The 26730-nt window shown below is 40.7% G+C and overlaps 1 protein-coding gene across 5 annotated transcripts in view; it reads right to left on the minus strand.

Annotated features, from left to right (window-relative positions):
- The window catches only part of Kaz1-ORFB, a 66524-nt gene extending 42027 nt beyond the window's left edge, over positions 1 to 24497 (minus strand). For 2 of the 5 annotated variants that reach the window (XM_071687278.1, XM_071687286.1), the window contains exons 1-3: positions 20254 to 20877; positions 7756 to 7889; positions 448 to 581 (exon numbers count right to left, since the gene is read on the minus strand). The gene's annotated coding sequence lies outside the window, so the exon portion shown is untranslated. Of the gene's footprint in view, positions 1 to 447; positions 582 to 7755; positions 7890 to 20253; positions 20878 to 22091; positions 22350 to 23868 lie in introns of those variants that run through there. The other 3 variants (XM_071687295.1, XM_071687304.1, XM_071687315.1) reach the window with 3 other exon arrangements.
- Positions 24498 to 26730: the final 2233 nt, after the last annotated feature.

Genomic DNA, 26730 nt, shown 5'->3' on the forward strand with positions numbered 1-26730 from the left:
ACGGCATTCATAATCAATGTTCCAAATTGAAATTTTAACTTGTAGCCTTTTATGCCGCGCCAAAGGCCATTTGAATGGTCTATCGGCATCCAGAATCAATGTTTTAAATTCAAGCTGTATTTTGAAGCTCCTTTCCCCGTGGCAAGGACCATTAAGATGGTCTGGCGGTATCCAGAATCAAAGTTCTATATCGAAGCTTTACTACTGGCGTAAGTCAGAGCAAAATTCTCAAAGAGGAGCTTGAAGTTTTACGACCCTTGGGCCCCGGAAAACCCAATTAGAATTGTGTGGCGTTAGCCAAAAGATAAATCCCAGATTGACGCTTTAAGTTTGATGACTCGTTGCCCGAATCAAGGGCTCCTATCCGAAGTTTACCTCCTCCTACTCCAGTAGAGCACTTCTACCCCGGACCCAATACAGGAAACACAAAATGGAGATATCACTTACTTTAAGGAGGTGATTACAGAGCTCCAGTGGAAGTGTTGGTCAACGATGGGCAATTTCCTATTAAAGAGTTGGAGATGACTATGGCTGCTGGATGAATATAGTTTTGCTAAATTTGTCAGTTTCCTGGGTTCAGTCTGCAAAGGAAAATATTCTTCTTACTGTCCCTCCATCAACAGGTAAGTGTGATATATTCTCTTGCCAAATATGCTTTCATTAATTTCATGGTACAGAATTTCCAACCTTTTCAGAGTTCACCTCGCAATGATGTATCAGTACCTCACAAACGAATGAGAACACAGTGGTTTAAGAAGTGTCATCAACCTTGAACCACTCGAACAAGTGCACACACAACAAAGTTGCTACATTTGGGGATACCATCCATTAAAAAGAAAAAAAAAATCAGAGGAGTGAAGATCATGAAGCAACGAGAGATTGCCTCCATAGAACCAAATATGTCTTTATAATTTTCTCATAAACGAATTTTATGATTTATTAATTGACACCTGAAGTACAAGTATTGCATAACACTATTTCGAGGAGGGATATTCCCGACACCGATCTTCAAGGATATTGTCCGTCAGATTATAAAAACTGGAGGAGCGACCTTCACACTCACTGAACTATTTCTCACCAATATTTCTAAGCAAATCAAAGTCAACAAAAATGAGCGCATGCGACACTTCAAGCCGAACATGGACAAGAGGTAAAACTTACCCTGAGCCTGCGCATGGGGTGAATCTCAATCTGAGAATGCGCAAGGAGGGGATCTTACTCTGAGCATGCGCTAAAGAAAAATTTTCGTCGAGTTTAAGCCAAAGAGGATTTCTTCCAGTATAAGTCTATGTAGATTTTAAGTGTACTAAAATCTTCAAAAAGACAACAAAAACGATATACACAAGACTCAGCCAATACATAATAAAAAATAGTGTAGAATACAATTACTGGTGAAGTACTACAGGAAGAAATCCTCTTTTGCGCAGGCTCGGCCAAAATTTCACTTTCGCTCATGCTCAGAGTAAGCTTTGCCGCTGTTGGAAGCTGGGCCAAAGTTTTCCTTTAGCGCATGCTCTGAGTAAGTTTTACCTCTTGTGCATACTCAAAGTAACTTTTACAAACAATGGAAATAACTGTGTTTGTTGAGCTTTTTGTTTCAAATGCTCTGTAGAGCACTGGTACATATATACTGTACGTAATGATATGCGAGTATGCTGGAACAACAAAACTATGGGTGATAGAAAAATTATATTACACGTTTGGCTTTAGCTTGCAAAGTTACGTGAGAAACATATTTTGTTTCCTTGTTACTGGACTGACCGACGCTTATGTGCATATCGCTTCCTTCATGTTGGCATCATTTCACGATTATATTGACTAATGCCTCGTAAAACTGGCTTTTGTTCCAAAGCTTGTTTAGACTACGCTGAAAGGCTTAAACGGAAGGGGGTACTGCAATATTTTCTGGTAGTGAATTACATGTTTACACGATTCCTTCAGGGAATGTATTGAATTACATTGTCTCCATCCCCGTTTGTTGTTGTTGTTGTTGTTGTTGTTGTTGTTGTTGTTATTGTTGTTGTTGTTGTTGTTGTTGTTTTCATTGAGTAATCTCCAATATATTCACAGTCACCTGATTTTACTACATGACATAAATTCAGTCAACATGACCGTGACAATTAGTGGGAGATCTCACGCAAGTGCTCTTTGTATAAGACGAAAGAAAAATCAACCAGAACATGTGTTTCTTGCTTTTCTTCAAGAAAAGGTAATGTTCCTTTCATACAATAATACGGTTTAGATAAAGCACCATGGTAGAATCTTATTCAAGTATGAGGATTATATAGGTTTGAAAGTGCTGATGGGTGATGATTCATTGATCATTGGAAGAAATAATGGATAACTACTTAGACCAGTGGGAATCCGGCAAGATGGAGTTAATGATTTAACTTTATAACATCCACAGAGGTTTTGGTAACTCTCTAGTCTGACTTGACACTTTTGTGATCTGTCGAATTGCTCATTAAACATATTCTTATATTCAAAGCCAAGGAGTCCCTCTTCGTTTCTTACGAAGAATTTATAGATAACAGCTTGAAGCTTGGGTTAAGATGATAATGCCAATAGTATCTGACTACTAAGAGAGTATGTAGGCAATGAACGTTAATCATGGAAACAAGTACATAAGTTTCAGATGGCGTAGTCCTCTTATGCAGAAGAAATGTCCCAGTGTGAAGCTTAATGTTGGACGACCCGTGGGCCCAGCAAAATCCGATCAAAATCGTCGAACGTTAGCCAGAAGAAAAGTTACAGATTGAAGCATTAAGTGTGAAGACCCTTGGGCTTCGTAGAACCCGAGTGGAATATTTGGGCATTAGGAAGAAAAAAATTCCAGAGTGAAGCCTAATCTTGTTGACCAGTGTGCCCTTCAAAAACCGATTATAATGGTCTGGCGTGAGCCAAAAAAAAAAAAAGAAAAAAGAAAAAATGTAAAGGAAAGCTTTAAGTCTGACGCCCCGTGAAAGCTGCAAAATTTGATTTAAATCGTCCGGCATTAGCCAGAAGAAAAGTAAAAAAGATGACCCATGGGCCCCACAAAAGCTACACAAAGTAGTCTTGTTTCAAATGCTCTGTAGAGCACTGGTACATATGTACTATACGTAATGATATACAAGTATGCTGGAACAACAAAACTCTGGGTGATAGAAAAATTCTATAACACCTTTGGCTTTAGCTTGCAAAGTTACGAGAGAAACATATTTTGTTTCCTTGTTACTGGACTGACCGACGCTTATGTGCATATCGCTTCCTTCAGGTTGGCATCATTTCACGATTATATTGACTAATGTCTCGTAAAACTGGCTTTTTGTTCCAAAACTTGTTTAGACGACGCTGGAAGGCGTAAAATAAAAGTCCGAAAGTGAAGCTTTACTTTAATGACGCTTGTAACCAGCATATACTAAATAAAACCGTAGGATGTCCTATTAAATAAAGTTCAGAAAGTGAAGCTTGCTCTGATGACCCGTGCAGCCCGCTAAAGCAAAAAAAAAAGAAAAAGATTTGACGTAAGCCAGAATTAAATTCCCAAACTGAAGTTCTACTTTGATGATCCATAGAGCCCAGACAAAACGCAAAAAATTGTCTGGCGTCGGCCAAAATAATACTTCCAAGGTGAAGCTTTACTTTAATAAGAATTGGAACCCACAAAAACAATGAAATCATCTTGCATCAGGGGGAATAGATATCCTGAAGTGAAGGTTTACATTAACTATCCGTGGAGTTCGCAAAATTTAAAAGAAAAGAAAATCATCTGGCATCTGCCAGAGTATAATTACCAAAAAGAAGTATTATTTTCATATCTGAAAAAGCTGATAGAATCGTTAGGTATCGGCCAGAATATACAATTATCATTGTGAAGCTTTACTTTGATGATCCATGGAGCTCGTAAAAGCTGAATGAAATCGTCTAACGTCAGTCAAATAAGTTACCAAATAAGTTACTGACCCGTGGAGGCAGAAAAAGCTGCAAAATATCGTTCTGTATTGGTCAGGATAGAAATTGCTAAGTGAAGTGTTACTGTGATTACCTGTAGAGCCCCCCAAAGCTAAATAGAATCGTCAGGCTTCAGCCAAGTAAAATTTAAAAAAAGTGAAGCTTTGCTTTAGTGATCCGTACAGCTCACAAAAGTTGAAGTACATCGTCTAGCGTCGGTCAAAATAAAATTCCCGAAAAAAAATAGTGTGGCCTCGATCAAAGAAAAATTCCCATATTTTTTCTTGCACTTCATGACCTGCGGAGCTTAGAGAAGCTGAATAGATTCGTCTGCCATCAGCCAAAAGAAATTTCCAAAGAGAAGGACTTGGTGATCCGTGGAACCTACAAAAGCTTAATCAAATCAAATAACATCAGCCAAAATAGAATTCCGAAAGTGATGCATTCCTTGCATTACGTGTGGAACCCAAAAATTTCGAATAAAATTGTTTGACTTCGGCGATGATAAGATTCCGAAAGAGAACTTTCATTCTCATGGTTCTTAGAGCTCATAAAAGGTAAATAAAATCGTCTGGCATTGGCCAAAACAAGACTTCCTAAGTGAAGCTTTAATATGATGACCAGTGGACCTCGCAAAAACTGAATGAAATAGTTTGTCGTCGACCAAGATATAATTCCCAAATCTAAGCTATATTTTGATGACCCGTGGAGGCAGAAAAAGCTGCAAAATATCGTTTTGTATTGGTCAGGATAAAAATTGCTAAGTGAAGTGTTACTGTGATTACCTGTAGAGCCCCCCAAAGCTAAATAGAATCGTCTGGCTTCAGCCAGAATTAAGTTCCCAAAGTGAAGCTTTACTTTGATGACCAATGTAGCCCGCAAAAGTGTTAGCAAGTGGAAAATTCTCAGAGCAAAACTTTACTTGGACGACCTATGTGCCCCACAACACCTGTATAAAATCGTATAGCGTTACCTGAATAAAGTAATATGTAAAGCTTTACTTTAACAACCCAAAAGCCATGCAAGTTGAGTATAATCGTCTAGCATTAGCTATTACAAAAGTCCTAAAGGGACGCTTTAGTTTGGAGTTGTTGGTTCATTCCTCGATATACTTCAGCTAATTAGTTTACACACATTGCGTCTTCCTGCCTTACACACCAAGAAAGTGAAAAAAAAAGCGTAACTCACTCTAGATAGCCGCCTGTGGCTCAGTCCCTGATACACGTCGGTAGATTACTTCACTACATAATACTTCGATGAACTAAGAAAAAAAAAAAAAAAAAACCACGTCGGTAACTCACTCCAAGGCACACTATTTCGTCTATTTCCTTTCCACCGACATGTGTCAGGCAGCGAACAACCTTTTTGGTCATGAGGCAGGAAGCCTTCACTGTGTGTCGCCCTATTGTCTCGGAGAAGCCTAAAAATCTGCCGTTTCGATTACGCTTGGTATTATGAATATCTCGTAATAAATTTAGAGTCAATACAACGCTGGGTAAGGCACTGGTAGATTTTCTTTGCAACAAAGTGATAGAAATAATATTTCTGATTACAATCACGATATAGAGAAAATGTATCTTTTATCACTCATACATAAAGCATGAATAACTTCTACATAAACTATAGAAAATATAACTATTCGGTTAAATTGTCTATAAGCATCATGATGATTAGAGTTTGAATAAAGATTTGGGGAAAGACAATGCGGAGACAACTCACTTGGGTACTAGGGATCATGTTACGTTTAGTGATTCGCCACAAGCGTCAAAATATGTCTGTCTATAATTTCAACGCCAAATCCGTCACGGATTCATCCAACATCCTCAGTGTGGCGTCTTTGAAATTTGGCTTCCACTTGGTGCCTCTTGTGATGAACGACTTTTATCCCCACGGAACCAAGAACTGAATGGCTATAGTTTTCTGCTGTCTGCCAAATGGAGATGATTGAGGAATGTCAACCATTGTTCTCAAACTCACTAGTATGTAAACAGTCTTCACAACATTACGCTCAGATAACAGTGTAAAAACGGACTAAAGCGGTATAAACAGACACATGGCCACATGCGAAAGGCGCCAGTGCTTTGATAAAACTAATCTTGACTTCTTAGATTTGAAGGGAATGCATTTTGGGAAGCGTAACTACCCCAGATTACCAGTAATGATAAATCGTTGTCAAAACCGCCACTAGCGCCATCTTACCGATAAGCTAATAACTTGTAAACTAAAATTTGTGTGGAGACGGTTAGGGTAAACTTAAGTAACATCAATTTCATACATCATACAAAATGTTCTTGATGAATGGTTAGAGCAAACCGAACTAACTTGCAGGTGATAATTCACAGAAGACATCCAGACGCGGAGGCCAATGGAATCCCGTATCCAGACGTGGATGCCAGTGGGCCCCGTATCCGGACGTGGAGGCCAGTGGACCCCGTCTCCAGACGTTGAGGCAACTGTACCCAATCTCTGGACGTGGAGGTCAGTGGACCTTGTCTTACGACGTGGAGGACAGTGGACCCTGTCTTAAGACGTGGAGGCCAGTGGACAAAAACTCCGATATGGAGGCCAGTGGACCCATACTCCGATATGGAGGCCAGTGGACCAAAACTCTGATATGGAGGCCAGTGGACCCAAACTCTGATATGGCTGCCACTAGACCCCGTCTCCAGACGTAGATGCCAGTGTACCCCGTCTCCTGACATGGAGGCTAGTGGACCCTGTCTCCACAAACGAAGGCCAGTGCACTCTGTCTCCAGACGTGGAGGTGGAGGATAGTGCACTACGTCTCCAGCCGTGGAGATGAATGCACTGTCTCCAGACGTAGAGACGATAACACTACTTCACCAGAAGTAGAGACCAGTGCACTTCTACAGACGTGGAGGCAAATGCACTCCGTCTCCAGACGTGGTCAGCCATAAGAGAAGTGCCATTGTGAAGCTTCATCTTGAAGCGCCAAACGCCATTAAAGTCGTCTGGCGCCGGCCAAAATAAAAGTCCCATAAGGATGCTCTACTTTGAAGCCCCTTTAGCCGCGCCAATCTCCATTACAATCACTGGGTGAAAGCCAGAAATAAAGTCGCAAAGTGTAACTCTACTTTGAAGCCCCTCTGGATAAGCCAAACGCCATTAGAATGGTCTTGAACCAAAGTCTCAAAATGAAGCTTTACTTTGAAGCAATTTTGGCAGCGACAAAGACAATTAGAATGGTATGGCGACATCCAGAATCAAAGTCCCAAATTGAAGCTTTACTGCAAAGACCCTTTGGCCGCGCCAAAGACCATTTGAATGGTCTGGCGGCATCGAGAATCAAGTCCCAAGTTGAAGGACTACTTTGAAGTCCTTTGGCCGCGCCAAACGCCATTAGAATGGTCTAACGGCATCCATGATCAAAGTCCCAGGTTAAAACTTTACTTTGTAACCTTTTTGGCGGCGATAAAGGCCATTAGATTGGTCTGGCGGTATCCAGAAACAATGTCCCATATTTACGCTTTACTTTGAAGCCCCTTTGCCCGCTCCGAAAGCCATTAAAATGATCTGGCGATATCCAGAATCAAAGTCCCAAATCAAAGCTTTACTTCTGGAGTAAGCCAGAACAAAAGTCTCAAGGAGGAGCTTTAAGTTTGACAACTCTTGGTTCCGCAAAACCCGATTAGAATTGCGTGGCGTTAGTCAAAAGAAAAATTTCAGATTGAACCCTTTAAGTCTGATGTCTCGTGGCCCCATTTAGTGAGCTCCTACCACCATGTTTACCTCTAACTACTCCAACAAGGCACTCCCACCCCGGACCTCAAACAGAAAACACAGAATGGAGATATCACTTACCTTAACGAGGTGATTATAGAGCTGTGGTGGAAGTGTTAGAGAACGATGGATAATTTCCTACTGAAGAGCAGAAGATAACTATGGCTGCTCGGTGAATCCAGTTTTGGTAATCTTGTCAGTTTCCTCGGTTCAGTCTGGAAAGGAAAAGAATTTTCTTGCAATTTTCTTACATCACTAGGTAAATATGATATAATCTCTTACGAAATTTACTTTCGTTGATTTCATGGTAATGAATCTCTAACCTTTTTAGAGTTTACCTCGCAAACGAATGAGAACATAATGGCGTAAGAAGTGTCGTCAGCCATAAACCACTCGAACAAGTGCACACACAAAAAAGTTGCGACATTTGCAGATATCACCCAATAAAAGGGCGAAAAAATCATGGAAGTCGAGATCATCAAGCAACGAGAGTTTGTCTCCATAGAAGTAAATGTTTCTTCATAGTTTTGTCATAACGAATTCTATGATTCGTTAATTGACACCTGCACCATTACGAGGAGAGATATTTCCGACATCGATGTTGAAGGATATTGACCCTTCACATTACGAAAGCAGCAGGAGCGACCTTCAAACACACTGATCTATTTCGCGCCACTAATTCTAAGCAAATGAAAGTCAACAGAAATGTGCGCATGCGTTACTTCAGGTCGAGCATGCGCAAGAGGTGAAAGTTACACTGAGCATGCGCAAGAGGTAGAACTTACGCTGAGCACCCGCAAGGGGTGAATCTTACTCTGAGCATGCGCTAAAGAAAAATTTTCGGCGAGTTTACGCATAAGTGGATTTCTTCAAGTATAAGTCTCTGTAGATTCAGGCTTACATTTAGAATCTAAAAAGAAAAAAACATTAAATTATAAGACTCCCCCAAGACACCGCAAAAAATTGTATAAAATACAATAACTGATGAAGTAATACAGGAAGAAATCCTCTTTTGCGCAGGCTCGGCTACAATTTCACTTTCGCTTAAGTTCAGAGTAAGCAAGGTTGGCTGAAATTTTCCTTTAGCGCATACTTAGAGTAAGTTTTACCTCTTGCGCATGCTCAGAGTAACTTTTACACACAATGAAAATAGCTGTGTTTGTTAAGCATTTTGTTTCAAATGATCTATAGAGCACTGGTACATATATACTGTACGTAAAGATATGCGAGTATCATGGAACAACAAAACTATGAGGGATAGAAAAATTCTGAACGTACATTTGGCTTCTGCGTGCATAAATGCATGAGAAACAGATATCTATTTTTCCATGTTACTGAATTAAAGCGAAGGTTTAATTTGATGACCTGTGGAGCCCGAAACAGCTACAAAATATAGTTTGGCAGTGGTCAGAATAAAATTTGCTGAGTGAAGCTTTACTTTGATTACCTGTAGAGCCAACAAAAGCTGAAAAAAATCGTCTGGCTTCTGCCAGAATAGTTTTCCCGAACTGAAGCTTTATTTTCATGACCTATGTAGCCCGCACCAGTGTGAGCTAGAGGAAAATTCTCAAAGTAAAACTTAACTTGGACGACATATGTGTCTCACAAAGCCTATATAGAATCGTCTAGTGTTAACCTGAATAAGAGTCTCAATGTGAAGCTTTACTCTGACGACCTATTGGCCATGCAAGTTGAATATAATCGTCTGGCATTAGCTAGAACAAATGTCCTAAAGGGACGCGTTAGTTTGGCGTCGTTAGTTCATTGGTCGACAATCTAACTTCGATTAATTTGTTTACCCATTTCGGCTTCCTGCCTTACACGTCGGTAGCTTACGTCACGACACACTACTTCGTCTAATTCCTTTACACCGACATGTGTCAGGGAGCGAACAACCTTTTTTGGCCATCAGGTAGGAAGCCTTCACTGTATGTCACTCTCATGTCTCGGAAAAGCCTAAACGTAAGCCAATCTTCACCTCAATTGAACCTTCGTATTCATGGGCATCTTTAACCTGAACTTCACCCACATCGTATTGCAAAATTGTTTCACTGGTTATATTACATCATTCTCACCCTGAACCTTACTTTTAACCTCAAACATATACTACAAAGGGGTATTAGAAAAAATAAGTTCAGAGCACTACTCACCTGATGTAATATCTAAACTTATTCATAACTTCACTGACAATCCTATAAAAGATCTCACCCCTATATTATAAAGAATCTCACCCCTATATTATAAAGAATCTCACCCATATATTATAAAGAATTTTACGCCTATATTATAAAGAATCTCACCCCTATATTATAAAGAATCTCACCCCTATATTATAAAGAATCTCACCCCTATATTATAAAGAATCTCACCCCTATATTATAAAGAATCTCACCCCTATATTATAAAGAATCTCACCCCTATATTATAAAGAATCTCACCCCTATATCATAAAGAATCTCACCCCTATTTTCAACAGCAACCACAAGAATTCCCATTGGCACCCTAAAAGACAGGATAAGGGTGCTAACATAATAGTGATGGACAAGAGCATCTCAGGGCAACATTTAAGCTAACAAAACCTTCAACAAACCTTCAAACGAATGCACAGCTTTAACCTGAACCTGGCACACAAAATGTTACGTCACCATCATCCTGAAGCTAACTCTTAATCTCGGCATTTTATCACAAGAAAGAAGATGTAGAAAAAAGAGGCACTACCTCTCACCTTTGCTTAATCTGTAGTATTAACCTATTCTCACCCATAACTTTCTCATCAACGACATTTTTTACTTCATCCTGAAGCATAAGAATCTTTACAGAATCCCATAAGACAGGTCAGCATCGGTTCACAGGATAATGATCAGGAGAACGATAAAGAAAACTGATTCAAGCCATTCTTCACTAAATGGTATCTTATATCTATGCAAAACCATTAAGTAAACCTAAACAATATTAAATCAAATTATACTACCTGTGAATTTCATTCTTATCTTCACTAAGATACTAAGATATCACATAGGAGAAGGAATAGTGAGGAAAGTTCAGACCACTTCTCACCCTCACATAACATGTAAACTTACCCATAGTTTCATCTAAAACTTTTCAAACCTCATTCTTAATTTCACCCACAACTACAACACATCTTACCAGCATTCGGGGAAGACAGGATGGCAGCACCCCTCAGTATAATGATAGGAAAAAAAGCAAGGAAGGTCAATTCTCACTCTTACCAAACCTACAAACTCTTGCCCAAGCTTAACATAAATCTCATCCTTATTCCATTACTTCAACCTCACATATCATCTTACATAGACCCTACCTTGAACCTTGCTCTCAACTTCGTTTGAACAAAGGAAAATATGTAGAGAATCGAATTCAGACGACGTCTGAACCTCACATATCTAAATTCACACAAAAGCTCAACCATAACCTTATCATGAACTTTACTCTTATTTTTACCCGCAACCAAAACAATTCCTACCGGTACCCCAGAGGATAGGACGGTGGTACACTAGATCACAATGATATATAAAAGCAAATCAAGCTAAACTTCACCTTAACGGAAACTTCATATTTATGCACAACTTCAAATTGAAACATCCACATTATAATACATCAAGCCCGCCCTTAACCTTCCTCTGAACCTAACCAATTAGGTAGAGAGGTGTATAGAGAAAAGTGCAGACTCCTCACCCTTACATAAAATCTAAACTCACGTGTAACCTCAACGATAACTTATAGATCAATCTCATGTTTACTTTCACCTTAAATAACAACGATTTGTATTGGAACCACAAAGGACAGGATACGACCACCTCACTGGAAAATTAGAGGAAAAAAAGCAATCAGGTCGATCTTCACCTTAACTGAAACTTCTCACTTGCCCACAATATAAACCTAAGCCCTAACTATATTAACTCAATTTCAATCACATTATATTACATCAACTATATCTAAATCATGTTACATCCTCATCCTGAACTTCACTTTCAACCTCAAAGAGGTACCAAAATGGAGAAAAAGTAGAGAGGTATGTAAGTTCAGAGTTCTTCTCACCCTCAAACAACATATAAGATCACCCATAACTTCACCCACAGAATTATCAATAGTCTCACACTTAATTTTACCCTCAAGCAAAAGGCTTCCACCTGCATCCGACAGGACAATGATCAAAAGTTAAAAAAAGAAGAGGTAACCAAGTATCTAAAGACCTGTCAGTTTGAGTAGCGTTACAAGTATGATTATGGTAGTCACAAACGACAGGGCTGTCTACTTGGTCCCATCATATTTGTACAATATGTCTACGATTTACTGAGGACTGATGCCACAGAGGTTTCTTTGATGCTCATCCAAAGATTTTCTGTAAGGTACCATCCTTAGATAAATCGTTAGAGTTACAGAACGAAACAAATGTTTTACAGTAATAGAGCGACTATAAGCAACTTACGTTTAATCCAGATCAAAGCAAAGTATTACCAACAGGATAATAGCAAAATTAGTTTATGGATCCTCTTCGCAGGACTCATATGACTTTAGAATTCGAGGCATGCACGAAGAATACTGAGTCTGAGAAGGATATTAGAGTCTGTATGAATTCCTGCTGTTGTTTGATACGCGTAACTATGCCCAAGTCAATTAAAGACCGCACATTGAGTTTACTTTATCCATCTACTACCCCTACATGTTATAACATTTATAGAAGGATATCATGATTAGAGAAAATGAACAGAGAAGGGGGTAACTAACAAACTGGCACTTTAAACGATCTGTCGTACAAGGAAAGGCTACAGACGCAAGCTATTAATCCTAGTATACAGATGATGTAAAGGTGATATGTTAGGTGTTTTGTAGACTTTCTCTTCGTTTGTGTGCGTTTGCACGCGTATAATTCTACTTGCATGTATTCTCATGTGTGTATGGGTCCACATGTGTATTTCTCTGCCCTAGTCTGTTTACATGAACATCCGTCCGCATCAGTTTCCACGCGACCAATTATTTGTGCTTGTGCGTGTATGGTTGTATGTCTCATTGACTCTTTCAGGATATGGGAAAGTGCTTTTCGCTGTAGGATGCCGCTGAGGAAAGACAAAACAAATACATATAGAATGTATTAGTCAAACTGTGCAAACAAAGAGTTAAACAGTAAACTCAGTAAGAAGGGAGCGAGGAACATGACGTAGGACAGAAAGGTGAATTCAACACCTCTTCAGGTGACAGAAGATGAACTAAAAAGTAACCTGAATACAGAGAATGAGGAACGGCAGAAAAGGGGAGTGTATAAGAAAAAATAATCTAAAATGTTAATACAAGAACGGTAGATGATGTCAAGGAAAGAATACAGGAAGACATGAATAACTGTGGAGAAGTACATGCAGTGAATTAAAAAAAAAAAAAAAAACTAATATGAATAACAATTTTGACAGAATCATAAGATTAGGAAGGAAATCTTACGTATGAAGACCGATGTTTCTTGCTTGATTAACTGTCATGATTATGGTAATACCAAGCCATAGGGCATTGTACCTGGCCCCACCCTAATTGTACTATTATTCCATAATTAAGTCACATAAGCTTCTTTTATGACGATCCAAATATATTCTGCAGTGTATCATCATACGATATCTCGTTAGAATTACTGAACGACATAAAATACTGTACAATATCAGAATGACTATTGGAAACTATGATATAATCCAGATGAATGCAAAGTATTACCAATTTCTTGGTAGGAAAAACAATTTATCCAGACTATATACAGATCTCACATGACAAGAATACGAGGCATGCACGAAAGAATGTTGAATCAGAGTAGGATATTTGTGTCTATGTGGACTCCACCTGTCTTTTGGTGTGTATTGATATATGCTAAAGTCAACACAGTTAACAAGATAATGAAAATCATGAAAAGATCTTAACAGTTATATGAAGATATTATCATGCTACATTTCAAAGCTCTTGGAAGCACCAAAACTGAGTTTACTTAGTCAATTTAGTACTCCCACAAGTTATGACATGTACATAATGATGTAATAACACTGTAACAAAATTTCCTTTTCCTGGGTAGTAAGTGTTATTTCCTAATTGCGTATGCGTAGAAATGAGACAAAAAGGCTATCATTATTTCATTCAACCCTCACTTTTGTGACTGGGACATTATCTTGAAATTTACCTTTTTCCAATTGGACAACGGCCGAGTTTGCACATTTCTATACACATAAAGTCAGAAAAACAACAAACATGAATCAAAGTAACCAAAATGAGAAAAAGGGAGAGATAGGTGGTATGTTTGAGGAAAGGATCCTGGATGTTTTGGCTCTGAGTGAAACGAAGCTCAAGGGTAAACGGGAAGAGTGGTTTGGGAATGTCTTGGGAGTAAAGTCAGGGGTTAGTGAGAGGACAAGAGCAAGGGAAGGAGTAGCACTACTACTGAAATAGGAGTGGTGGGAGTATGTGATAGAGTGTAAGAAAGTAAACTCTAGATTCATATGGGTAAAACTGAAAGTGGATGGAGAGAGATGGGTGATTATTGGTGCATCATCTGGGCATGAGAAGAAAGATCATGAGAGGCAAGTGTTTTGGGAGCAATTGAATGAGTGTGTTAGTAGTTTTGATGCACGAGACCGGGCAATAGTGATGGGTGATTTTAATGCAAAGGTGAGTAATGTGGCAGTTGAGGGAATAATTGGTGTACATGGGGTGTACAGTGTTGTAAATGAAAATGGTGAAGAGCTTGTAGATTTATGTGCTGAAAAAGGACTGGTGATTGGGAATACTTAGTTTAAAAAGAGAGATATACATAAGCATACGTATGTAAGTAGGAGAGATGGCCAGAGAGCGTTATTGGATTAAGTGTTAATTGACAGGCGCGCGAAAGAGAGACTTTTGGATGTTAATGTGCTGAGAGGTGCAACTGGAGGGATGTCTGATCATTATCTTGTAGAGGCGAAGGTGAAGATTTGTAGAGGTTTTCAGAAAAGAAGAGAGAATGTTGTGGTGAAGAGAGTGGTGAGAGTAAGTGAGCTTGGGAGGGAGACTTGTGTCAGGAAGTACCAGGAGAGACTGAGTACAAAATGGAAAAAGGTGAAATCATAGGCCGTAAGGGGAGAGGGGAAGGAATGAGATGTATTTAGGAAATCAGTGATAGCTTGTGCAAAAGATACTTGTGGCATGAGAAGCGTGGGAGGTGGGTTGATTAGAAAGAGTGGTGAGTGGTGGGATGAAGAAGTAAGATTATTAGTGAAAGAGAAAAGACAGGCATTTGGACGATTTTTGCAGGGAAAAAATGCAGCTGAGTGGGAGATGTATAAAAGAAAGAGACAGGAGTTCAAGAAAAAGGTGCAAGAGGTGAAAAAGAGGGCAAATGAGAGTTGGGGTGAGAGAGTATCATTAAATTTTAGGGAGAATAAAAAGATGTTTTGGAAGGAGGTAAATAAAGTGCGTAAGACAAGGGAACAAATGGGAACATCAGTGAAGGGGGCAAATGGGGAGGTGATAACAAGTAGTGGTGATGTGAGAAGGTGATGGAGTGAGTATTTTGAAGGTTTGTTGAATGTGTTTGATGATAGAGTGGCAGATATAGGGTGTTTTGGTCGAGATGGTGCACAAAGTGAGAGGGTTAGGGAGAATGATTTGGTAAACAGAGAAGAGGTGGTAAAAGCTTTACGGAAGATGAAAGCCGGCAAGGCAGCGGGTTTGGATGGTATTGCAGTGGAATTTATCAGGGAAAGGGGGTGACTGTATCGTTGACCGGTTGGTAAGATTATTTAATGTAAGTATGACTCATGGTGAGGTGCCTGAGGACAGGCGGAATGCTTGCATAGTGCCATTGTATAAACGCAAAGGGGATAAAAGTGAGTGCTCAAATTACAGAGGTATAAGTTTGTTGAGTATTCCTGGGAAATTATATGGGAGGGTATTGATTGAGAGGGTGAACGCATGTACAGAGCATCAGATTGGGGAAGAGCAGTGTGGTTTCAGAAGTGGTAGAGGATGCGAGGATCAGATGTTTGCTTTGAAGAATGTATGTGAGAAATACTTAGAAAAGCAAATGGATTTGTATGTAGCATTTATGGATCTGGAGAAGGTATATGATAAAGTTGATAGAGATGCTCTGTGGAAGGTTTTAAGAATATATGGTGTGGGAGGAAAGTTGTTAGATGCAGTGAGAAGTTTTTATAGAGGATATAAGGCACGTGTACGTGTAGGGAGACAGGAAAGTAAATTGGTTCTCAGTGAATGTAGGTTTGCGGCAGGGGTGCGTGATGTCTCCATGGTTGTTTAATTTGTTTATGGGTGGGGTTGTTAAGGAGATGAATGCAAGAGTTTTGGAGAGAGAGGCAAGTATGCAGTATGTTGTGGATGAGAGAGCTTGGGAGGTGAGTCAGTTGTTGTTCGCTGATGATACAGCGCTGGTGGCTGATTCGGATGAGAAACTGCAGAAGCTGGTGACTGAGTTTGGTAAAGTGTGTGAAAGAAGAAAGCTTAGAGTAAGTATGAATAAGAGCAAGGTTATTAGGTACAGTAGGGTTGAGGGTCAAGTCAATTGGGAGGTAAGTTTGAATGGAGAAAAACTGGAGGAAGTGAAGTGTTTTAGATATCTGGGAGTGGATTTGGCAGAGGATGGAACCATGAAAGCAGAAGTGAATCATAGGGTGGGGAAGGGGGCGAAAGTTCTGGGAGCCATCAGACAGGAAACCCTTCATTGTATGTCGCCCCCAAAGTCCCGGAGAAGCCTAAAAGTCTGCGATTTCGACTATGCTGGGCATTACGAATATCTCGCAATAACATTAGGGTCAATACAACGCTGGATAACGCACCTCTGATAGATTTTCTTTGATACAGAAGTTATAGAAATGATATTTCTATATACAATCACGATATAGAGAAAGTTTGTCTTTTAACACTCATACGTAAAAGCATGCATAGCTTCTACAAAAGTATAGAAAATTTAACCATTCGTTAAATTGTCTATAATCATCATGAAAACTAAGGCATAAATAAAGATATGGGGATAGGTAATGCGGAAACAACTCACTTGGGTACTGGGTCACGAGGTTTCGTTCAGTGATTCACCACGAGCGTCAAAACATGTCTCTATAATCTAACGAAAAATCCGTCACGGTTCATCCGACATCTTTGGTGTGGCGTCTGTGAATTTTGCCTTCTACTCGCTGCCTCTTGTAACGAGCGACCGTTATCCCCACGACATCAAGAACTGAATGTTTACAGTTTTCTGCTGTCCGCCAATTGGAGATGATTTAGGAATGTCAGACAATGTTCTCATACTCACTAGTATGAAAACAGTTTACACACCGTTGCACTCAAGTAACACTGGGTAAAAACAGGTTAAAACGTATAAACAGAGACAAATGGCCACGTGCGAAAAAAGTGCTTTGGTAAAGCTAATCATAAGTATGAAGGGAATGTATTTGGGAAGCGTAATTACCCCATATTACCATTGATGACATACAGTTATCAAAAACCGCCATTACGCCATCTTACCGATAAGCTAGTAACTTGTAAACAAAAACTTGTATGGAGGCGGTTAGGGTAAGATTAACTAACTTGCAGGTGATAATTCATATAAAATGTGCTTCATGAAGTTGTTACAAGTAGACTCCACGTCCAGACGCGAAGGCCAGTTGATCCCGTCTCCGAACGCGGAAGCCAGTGGACCCTCTATCCGGACGCGGAGGCCAGTGGTTCCCTTCTCCGGACAAGGCCAGTGGACGTCTTCTCAAGACATGGAGGCCAGTGACCCTTATCTCAAGACTTGAAAGCCAGTGGACCCCGTCTCCACACATGGAGGCCAGGGAATCACTTCTTAAGACATGGAGGCCAGTGGACACCATCTCCAAACATAGAAACCAGTGGACCCCATCGCCTAACATGGAAGCCAGTGGACCCCGTCTCCAGACATAGAGGCTAGTGGACCCCATTTACAAACATGGAGGCCTTTAGACCCCATCTCTAATCGTGGAGACCAGATGACTCCATCTTCAGACGTAGAGGCCATCGGATGACTTGTCGAGACATGGAGGACAGAAGACCCTATCTCAGAACGTGGAAGGCAGTGAACCCCATCTCTACACATGGAGGCCAGTGAACTCCGTCTCCAGACGTGGAGGAAGGTGGGCCCCGTTTCCAGACGTGGAGGCCACTGGACCACGTCTTTAGATGTGGAGACCGTTGGACCCCGTCTCCAGACGTGGAGGCCAGTAGACCGAAACTCCCAACGTGGAGGCCAATGGACCACGTCTCCAGATGTGGAGACAGTTGGACCCCGTCTCCAGACGTGGAGGCCAGTAGACCCTAACTCCCGACGTGGAGGCCAGTGGACCCCGTTTCCAGACGTGGAGGCCACTGGACCCCGTTTCCAGACGTGGAGGTTACTGGACCACGTCTCCAGATGTGGAGACCGTTGGACTCCGTCTCCAGACGTGGAGGCCAGTAGACCCTAACTCCCGACGTGGAGGCCAGTGGACCCCATATCAAGACTTGGAAGCCAGCGGACCCCGTACCCACACATGGAGTCCAGTGAACCACGTCTCCAGACGTGGAGGACAGTGGACCCAGTCAACAGAAGTGGAAGCCAGTGGACCCCGTCTCCGGACGTGGAGGCCAATTCACTCCGTCTCGAGGCGTGGAGGCTAGTAGACTCTTTTTCTCCAGACGTGATGCCAATCGACTCCGTCTACAAAGGAAGAGGCCGGTGGACTCTGTCTCAAGACGTGGAGGCCAGTGCACTCCATCTCAGGACATGAAGGCGAGTGGATTCCATCTGAAGACATGGATGCAAGTAGACTCCGTCTCAAAACATGGAAGCCGGTGTACTTCGTCTCAAAACATGGAGGTGAGTGCACTCCGTCTCAAGACACGGAAGCCAGCGGACCCCGTCTCCAAACATGGAGGCCAGGGGGCCACTTCCTAAGATAAGGAGGCCAGTGGACCCCGTCTCCAGATATGGAGGCTAAGGGAAAACTTCTTAGGACATGAAGGGATGTGAACCCTGTCTCCAAACATAGAAACCAGTGGACCCCAACGCCAAACATGGAAGTCAGTGTTCCCCAGCGTGAAGGCGAATGCACTCTGTCTCTAGACGTGGAGGCTAGAGACCAGTGCATTGCATCCCCAGACGTGTAGGCCAGTGCACTCTGTCTACAGACATAGTCAGCCATAAAAGAATTCTCAAAGTGAAGCTTCACCTTGAAGCCCCTTTGGCAGCGACAAACGCCATTACGAGAGTTTGCCTCCACAGAAGTAAATGTTTCTTTATGATTTTGTCATAACGAATTCTATGATTTATTCATTGACACTGAAGTTCAAGTATTGCACTGCACCATTACGAGGAGAGATATTCACGTCACCGATCTTCAAGGATATTGACCGTTAAATTATGAACCCTGAAGGAGCGACCTTCACACTCACTGAACTATTTCGCGCCACTCAGTAAACCAAAGTCAACAGAAATGTGCGCATGCGTCACTTCGGGCCGAGCATGCGTAATAGGTAAAAGTTACACTGAGCATGCGCAAGGGTCTAAATGAATCTGAGCATGCGCAAAGGGTGAGTTTTACTCTGCGCATGCGCAGAGTAAAAGGGTTTCTTCCAGGATTAGTCTATGCAGAATTAAGCTTACATTAAAGTAAAGAAAAAATGATAATCATAAGATCCCCCCAATACGTGACAAAAAATAGTGTAAAATACATTAACTGGCGAAGTACTACAGGCAGATATCCTCTTTTGCGCAGGCTCGGCCAAAATTTCACTTTCGCTCATGCTCAGAGTAAGCTTCACCTCAAGTGCAAGATTGGCCAGAATTTCTCTTTCGCGCATGCTCAGAGTGAGATATATCTCTTGCGCATGCTGAAAGTAACTTTTACAGACAATGGGAATAGCTATGTTTGTTAAGCTTTTCGTTTCAAATGCTCTGTAGAGCACTGGTACATATGTACTATACGTAATGATAGGCAAGTATGCTGGAACAACAAAACTATGGGTGATACAAAAATACTGAAAACACATTTGGCTTCAACGTGCAAAAATACATATGAAACAGATATTTCTTTCCATGATATTGGACTGGCTGACACTTATGTCCAGACCACTGCCTTCAGGTTGGCATCTCTTCACGATTATTTTGACTACAGCCTCTTAACACTGGCTTTTTTGTTCCAAAACTTTAGACTACAGTGGAAGGCTTGGATAGAAGGGGGCACTTTGTAGCCTTATTGGCCAAGCCGAAAGCCATTAGAATGGTCTGGTGGCATCCAGAATCAATGTCCTAAATTTAAGATTTACTTTGAAGCCCCTTTGCCCGCGCCAAAGGCCATGAAACTGGTCTGGAGGTATCTAGAATCAACGTCCCAAATCGAAGCTATAAGTTTGACGACCCTTGGGCTCCCCAAAACCCTAGTAAAATTGTATGGTTTTAGCCAAATGAATAATCCCAGATTGACGCTTTAAGTTTGTTGACTCGTGGCTCCGATTAGAGGGCACCTACCTCAAGTTTACCTACTCCAACAATGCACTCCCACCCCGGACTCGATATAGAAAACACAAAATGGAGATATCACTTACCCAAACGAGGTGATTATAGAGCTCCAGTGGAAGTGGAATTGTTAGTCAGCGATGATGGGCCATTTTCTATTGAAGAGCTGAAGATGACTATGGCTGGTCCATGACCCCAGTTTTACTCATTTTGTCAGTTTCCTTGGTTTAGTCTGGGAAGGAAAATAATTTTCTTTCCGTTCTTCCATCACTAGCTAAGAATGATATAATCTCTTGCCAAATTTACTTTAATTAATTTCATGGTACGGAATCTCCAACCTTTCCAGAGTTCACCTCACAATGATGTATAATTAACTCGCAAAACAATAAGAACACATTGGTTTAATATGTGGCGTCAACCTTGAACCACTCGAACAAGTGCACACAATAAAGTTGCAACATTTGCAGATATCTCCAAGTGGAATAAAAAGAAAATCATAGAATTCAAATCACCAAGCAACGAGAGTTTGCCTCCATAGAAGTAAATGTTTCTTTATGATTTTGTCATAACGAATTCTATGATTTATTCATTGACACTGAAGTTCAAGTATTGCACTGCACCATTACGAGGAGAGATATTCACGACACCGATCTTCAAGAATATTGACCGTTAGATTATGAACACTGAAGGAGCGACCTTTACACTCACTGAGCTATTTCGCGTCACTAACTAAGCAAAGCAAAGTCAACTGAAATGTGCGCATGCGTCACTTCGGGCTGAGCATGCGCAATAGGTAAAAGTTACACTGAGCATGCGCAAGGGGTAATCAATCTGAGCATGCGCAAGGGGTAAATCAATCTGAGCATGCGCAAGGGGTAAATCAATCTGAGCATTCGCAAGGGGTTAATTTCACTCTGCGCATGCGCTAAAGAAAATTTTTCTGCGAGTTTCCATAAAGGAGGATTTCTTCCAGTATAAGACTACGTAGAATCAGGCTTACATTAAAGAAAATATGATAATCATAAGACTCCCCCAAGACCCCACAAAAAATAATGTAAAATACATTAACTGGTGAAATACTACAGAAAGAAATCCTCTTTTGCGCATGCTCAGCCAAAACTTCATTTTCGCTCATGCTCAAAGTTTCACTTGTAGTGCATGCTTGGCCACAATTTTTCTTTCGCGCATGCTCAGAATATGTTTTACCTCTTCCGCATGCTGAAATTAACTTTTGCAAACAATGAAAATAACTGTTTGTTAAGTTTTTTGTTTCAAAAGCTCTGTAGAGCACTGGTATATATAAGCTGTACACAATGATATGTGAGCATGCTGGAACAATAAAACTTTGGGTGATACAAAAATACTGAAAACACATTTGGCTTCAACGTGCAAAAATACATATGAAACATATTTCTTTCCATGATATTGGACTGGCTGACACTTATGTCCAGACCACTGCCTTCAGGTTGGCATCTCTTCACGATTATTTTGCCTACAGCCTCTTAACACTGGCTTTTTGTTCCAAAACTTTAAACTACAGTGGAAGGCTTGGATAGAAGGGGGCACTTTGTAGCCTCATTGGCCACGCCGAAAGCCATTAGAATGGTCTGGTGGCATCCAGAATCAATGTCCTAAATTTAAGTTTTACTTTGAAGCCCCTTTGACCGCGCCAAAGGCCATGAAAATGGTCTGGCGGTATCTAGAATCAAGGTCCCAAATCGAAGCTTTAAGTTTGACGACCCTTGGGCTTCCCAAAACCCGAGTAAAATTGTATGGTTTTAGTCAAATGAATAATCCCAGATTGACGCTTTAAGTTTGTTAACTCGTGTCTCCGATTAGAGGGCACCTACCTCAAGTTTACCTACTCCAACAATGCACTCCCACCCCGGACTCGATATAGAAAACACAAAATGGAGATATCACTTACCCAAACGAGGTGATTATAGAGCTCCAGTGGAAGTGGAAGTGTTAGTCCGCGATGATGGGCCATTTCCCATTGAAGAGCTGAAGATGACTATGGCTGGTCCATGACCCCAGTTTTACTAATTTTGTCAGTTTCTTTGGCTCAGTCTAGGAAGGAAAATAATTTTCTTTCCGTTCTTCCATCACTAGGTAAGAATGATATAATCTCTTGCCAAATTTACTTTAATCAATTTCATGGTACGGAATCTCCAACCTTTCCAGAGTTCACCTCACAATGATGTATAATTAACTCGCAAAGCTATGAGAACACAGTGATTTAATATGTGGCGTCAACCTTGAACCACTCGAACAAGTGCACACAAAATGAAGTTGCGACATTTGCAGATATCTCTAAGTAAAATAAAAAGAAAATCATAGAATTCAAATCACCAAGCAACGAGAGTTTGCCTCCATAGAGGTAAATGTTTCTTATGATTTTGTCATAACGAATTCTATGATATATTCCATGACACTGAAGTTCAAGTATTGCACTGCACCATTATGAAGATAGATATTCACGACACCGATCTTCAAGAATATTGACTGTTGAATTATGAACACTGAAGGAGCGACCATCACACTCATTGAGCTATTTTGCGCCACTACCTCTCAGCAAACCAGAGTCAACAGAAATGTGCGCATGCGTCACTTCTGGCCGAGCATGCGCAATAGGTAAAAGTTACACTGAGCATGCGCAAGGGTCTAAATGAATCTGAGCATGCGCAAAGGGTGAGTTTTACTCTGCGCATGCGCAGAGTAAAAGGGTTTCTCCCAGTATTAGTCTATGTAGAATTAAGCTTACATTAAAGTAAAGAAAAAATGATAATCATAAGATCCCCCCAATACGTGACAAAAAATAGTGTACAATACATTAACTGGTGAAGTACTACAGGCAGATATCCTCTTTTGCGCAGGCTCGGCCAAAATTTCACTTTCGCTCATGCTCAGAGTAAGTTTCACCTCAAGTGCAAGCTTGGCCAAAATTTTTCTTTCGCGCATGCTCAGAGTGAGATATATCTCTTGCGCATGCTGAAAGTAACTTTTACAAACAATGGGAATAGCTGTGTTTGTTAAGCTTTTCGTTTCAAATGCTCTGTAGAGTACTGGTACATATGTACTATACGTGATGATAGGCAAGTATGCCGGAACAACAAAACTATGGGTGATACAAAAATACTGAAAACACATTTGGCTTCAACGTGCAAAAATACATATGAAACAGATATTTCTTTCCATGATATTGGACTGGCTGACACTTTTGTCCAGACCACTGCCTTCAAGTTGGCATCTCTTCACGATTATATTGACTACAGCCTCTTAACACTGGCTTTTTGTTCCAAAACTTTAGACTACAGTGGAAGGCTTGGATAGAAGGGGGCACTTTGTAGCCTTATTGGCCAAGCCGAAAGCCATTAGAATGGTCTGGTGGCATCCAGAATCAATGTCCTAAATTTAAGTTTTACTTTGAAGCCCCTTTGCCCGCGCCAAAGGCCATGAAAATGGTCTGGCGGTATCTAGAATCAAAGTCCCAAATCGAAGCTTTAAGTTTGACGACCCTTGGGCTCCCCAAAACCCGAGTAAAATTGTATGGTTTTAGTCAAATGAATAATCCCAGATTGACGCTTTAAGTTTGTTGACTCGTGGCTCCGATTAGAGGGCACCTACCTCAAGTTTACCTACTCCAACAATGCACTCCCACCCCGGACTCGATATAGAAAACACAAAATGGAGATATCACTTACCCAAACGAGGTGATTATAGAGCTCCAGTGGAAGTGGAAGTGTTAGTCAGCGATGATGGGCCATTTCCTATTGAAGAGCTGAAGATGACTATGGCTGGTCCATGGCCCCAGTTTTACTAATTTTGTCAGTTTCCTTGGTTCAGTCTGGGAAGGAAAATAATTTTCTTTCCTTTCTCCCATCACTAGGTAAGAATGATATAATCTCTTGCCAAATTTACTTTAATTAATTTCATGGTACGGAATCTCCAACCTTTCCAGAGTTCACCTCGCAATGATGTATAATTAACTCGCAAAACAATGAGAACACATTGGTTTAATATGTGGCGTCAACCTTGAACCACTCGAACAAGTGCACACACAATAAAGTTGCGACATTTGCAGATATCTCCAAGTAGAATAAAAAGAAAATCATAGAATTCAAATCACCAAGCAACGAGAGTTTGCCTCCATAGAAGTAAATGTTTCTTTATGATTTTGTCATAACGACTTCTATTATTTATTCATTGACACTGAAGTTCAAGTATTGCACTGCACCATTACGAGGAGAGATATTCACGACACCGATCTTCAAGAATATTGACCGTTAGATTATGAACACTGAAGGAGCGACCTTTACACTCACTGAGCTATTTCGCGTCACTAACTAAGCAAAGCAAAGTCAACTGAAATGTGCGCATGCGTCACTTCGGGCTGAGCATGCGCAATAGGTAAAAGTTACACTGAGCATGCGCAATAGGTAAAAGTTACACTGAGCATGCGCAAGGGGTAATCAATCTGAGCATGCGCAAGGGGTAAATCAATCTGAGCATGCGCAAGGGGTTAATTTCACTCTGCGCATGCGCTAAAGAAAATTTTTCTGCGAGTTTCCATAAAGGAGGATTTTTTCCAGTATAAGACTACGTAGAATCAGGCTTACATTAAAGAAAATATGATAATCATAAGACTCCCCCAAGACCCCACAAAAAATAATGTAAAATACATTAACTGGTGAAATACTACAGAAAGAAATCCTCTTTTGCGCATGCTCAGCCAAAACTTCATTTTCGCTCATGCTCAAAGTTTCACTTGTAGTGCATGCTTGGCCACAATTTTTCTTTCGCGCATGCTCAGAATATGTTTTACCTCTTCCGCATGCTGAAATTAACTTTTGCAAACAATGATAATAACTGTTTGTTAAGTTTTTTGTTTCAAAAGCTCCGTAGAGCACTGGTATATATAAGCTGTACATAATGATATGTGAGCATGCTGGAACAATAAAACTTTGGGTTATACAAAAATTCTGAAAACACTTTTGGCTTCAGCGTGCAAAAATACATATGAAACAGATATTTCTTTCCATGATATTGGACTGGCTGACACTTATGTCCAGACCACTGCCTTCAGGTTGGCATCTCTTCACGATTATTTTGACTACAGCCTCTTAACACTGGCTTTTTGTTCCAAAACTTTAGACTACAGTGGAAGGCTTGGATAGAAGGGGGCACTTTGTAGCCTCATTGGCCACGCCGAAAGCCATTAGAATGGTCTGGTGGCATCCAGAATCAATGTCCTAAATTTAAGTTTTACTTTGAAGCCCCTTTGACCGCGCCAAAGGCCATGAAAATGGTCTGGCGGTATCTAGAATCAAGGTCCCAAATCGAAGCTTTAAGTTTGACGACCCTTGGGCTTCCCAAAACCCTAGTAAAATTGTATGGTTTTAGTCAAATGAATAATCCCAGATTGACGCTTTAAGTTTGTTGACTCGTGGCTCCGATTAGAGGGCACCTACCTCAAGTTTACCTACTCCAACAATGCACTCCCACCCCGGACTCGATATAGAAAACACAAAATGGAGATATCACTTACCCAAACGAGGTGATTATAGAGCTCCAGTGGAAGTGGAAGTGTTAGTCCGCGATGATGGGCCATTTCCCATTGAAGAGCTGAAGATGACTATGGCTGGTCCATGACCCCAGTTTTACTAATTTTGTCAGTTTCTTTGGCTCAGTCTAGGAAGGAAAATAATTTTCTTTCCGTTCTTCCATCACTAGGTAAGAATGATATAATCTCTTGCCAAATTTACTTTAATCAATTTCATGGTACGGAATCTCCAACCTTTCCAGAGTTCACCTCACAATGATGTATAATTAACTCGCAAAGCTATGAGAACACAGTGATTTAATATGTGGCGTCAACCTTGAACCACTCGAACAAGTGCACACAAAATAAAGTTGCGACATTTGCAGATATCTCTAAGTAAAATAAAAAGAAAATCATAGAATTCAAATCACCAAGCAACGAGAGTTTGCCTCCATAGAGGTAAATGTTTCTTATGATTTTGTCATAACGAATTCTATGATATATTCCATGACACTGAAGTTCAAGTATTGCACTGCACCATTATGAAGATAGATATTCACGACACCGATCTTCAAGAATATTGACTGTTGAATTATGAACACTGAAGGAGCGACCATCACACTCATTGAGCTATTTTGCGCCACTACCTCTCAGCAAACCAGAGTCAACAGAAATGTGCGCATGCGTCACTTCTGGCCGAGCATGCGCAATAGGTAAAAGTTACACTGAGCATGCGCAAGGGTCTAAATGAATCTGAGCATGCGCAAAGGGTGAGTTTTACTCTGCGCATGCGCAGAGTAAAAGGGTTTCTCCCAGTATTAGTCTATGTAGAATTAAGCTTACATTAAAGTAAAGAAAAAATGATAATCATAAGATCCCCCCAAGACGTGACAAAAAATAGTGTACAATACATTAACTGGTGAAGTACTACAGGCAGATATCCTCTTTTGCGCAGGCTCGGCCAAAATTTCACTTTCGCTCATGCTCAGAGTAAGTTTCACCTCAAGTGCAAGCTTGGCCAAAA

The sequence above is a fragment of the Panulirus ornatus genome, chromosome 3 (assembly GCF_036320965.1).
Source record: "Panulirus ornatus isolate Po-2019 chromosome 3, ASM3632096v1, whole genome shotgun sequence".
NCBI classification, from domain to species: Eukaryota; Metazoa; Arthropoda; class Malacostraca; order Decapoda; family Palinuridae; genus Panulirus; species Panulirus ornatus.